The sequence below is a fragment of the Mandrillus leucophaeus genome, unplaced genomic scaffold (assembly GCF_000951045.1).
Source record: "Mandrillus leucophaeus isolate KB7577 unplaced genomic scaffold, Mleu.le_1.0 Scaffold211, whole genome shotgun sequence".
NCBI classification, from domain to species: Eukaryota; Metazoa; Chordata; class Mammalia; order Primates; family Cercopithecidae; genus Mandrillus; species Mandrillus leucophaeus.
Window position 1 is genome coordinate 795,913 of NW_012102155.1, and position 2,053 is coordinate 797,965.

A 2,053-nucleotide genomic window follows, 5' to 3' on the forward strand; every position below is an offset into this window, starting at 1 on the left:
CAGTTCTTTATTCCTTCATTTTTCTATGTAGGAGAAAAATACGCTATACTGTAGTGTATATAAGGGCAGAGATTTTGCTTCACTTATTTAGCATCCTCAGTGCCTAGAAAATGCCCATCACATAGCAAGGGTTAAGGAATTTATGTTTAACATATTTTGAATTTGATCAAGTACTTGTATCTGAAATACAATCATATTGTTGCATCTGTAAATATAGTAACTTGCACTTACATGATCTCTTACATTATGATACGGTCAATTTTTGTTGTTTTCTGTCTTTGCTTAAAAAGACTACATGATCTTTGTCTTTTAAATTTATGACATCAAATTAACCAATTGTATCTGTTTCAGTCACATAGTCTGCCTTCTAATTTTATATGTTTGATACATTTAATTTCTTGGACAGATTTAAAAAATAACTGAGAATATATGGGTAAATGTTTTTACTTTTGCTATATAAATTTCAAAAGAAAAATGTGTTCATGCAAGTTCAGCATTGTAATACCTTTTATTTTTCCTTTTCTCATTTTGCATAATTTATCTCCTTAAAAGGCTTTTTACTTAAAATTTTTGTTTGATGTTAATATTGCTATACCAACAGCATGTTGGTTAGTGTATTATAGTGTATCTATTTATTTATTTATTTATTTTCAACTTTTCTGCACTAGTTTAAACAATTTTGTTTTTTTTAGATAGTGTCTCACTCTGTCACCCAGGCTGGAGTGCAGTGCTGCAACCTGAACTCACTGTAACCTGGGTTCAAACGATTCTCGTGCCTCAGCCACCAAAGTAGCTGGGATTACAGTTTGCACCACCACGCCCAGCTAATTTTTGTATTTTTGTAGGGACGGGGTTTCATCGTGTTGGCCAGGCTGGTCTGGAACTCCTGACCTCTGGTGATCTGCCTGCCTTGGCCTCCCGAAGTGCTGGGATTTCAGGTGTGAGACACCATGCCCAGCCTAAGCAATTTTATAAGCTATGCTTGTCTGAATTTTACCTATAAAATTCTTAAACAGATATATTATTTATACAATAACTAGCAGTTTATATATAATCGTTTAGTACATTAACATATCTTATGATTACAGGTAAGTGTGAACCCTTATTTGTCCAATCTTTTTATATTTTTGTTTACCATTCTTTTAATTCTTTTTCTCTTTTTATATCTTACTCTCTGTTGGATGGATAAGTCTTCCTTAGATTGCTCTATTTCACATACATGTAATTTTCCCAAATATACTCTCTAAAAAACATTTTTTAGTGTTTACTCTTCAATGTTTAATATTTACATTGACTTTATATAGTCCCAGCGAAGTCTTAAATTATTCAATACATCTTTTCTCTACTCAAATAACAAGAAATTAACATCCTTTAGCTATCTTCCAATCCCTTTGCTATTATCTTCTAAGACTTAATTGTACTTTTTCTTAACTTAGAAGCCTTTCCAATAGAATTTACTGCTATTTTTGCTCATGGTTACTTATTGCATGACATTTCTCTTTTTGCATTCATTTCCTTCTTGCTACAGAATATCTTTTAGTAAAGTTTTAGCAATAATCTCTTTTAATTATAAACTTTCAGGTTTGTATTTCTGAGAGTGTCTCATTTATTTCTCACTCTTGAATGATGCATAGCTAGCTAGGATAATTTCCCCCTGAATACAGGCAAAAAAAGTTAAAATTTCCCCTGAAAAAACATTTTTAGATCCTTTTGGAAGTCCTCAAAGTGATAAAAGAAGAAAAAATATCCATAAAGTAAGAACATAATCTATTTTTTTAAAAAGCCTGCAAATATAGACCAAAACCAGATAAAGATTAAAGTATTGATTATTAATTTTGGAAATGAAAATATCAACATTAAACTTAAATTATGAGATGCAGGCCAGTTTAGGCAAAGACACAGGGAAAATAAGAGAATCGAAAGACCGTACTGAGGAATTAACCCAGACCACTATGAAGGAATATAAATAGGTAAAAAAAAAAAAAAAAAGAAAGAAAGAAAGATAAGAAACACAGGGCTAGACTGACATTTAATGGAAAGTTTATGAAGTAGA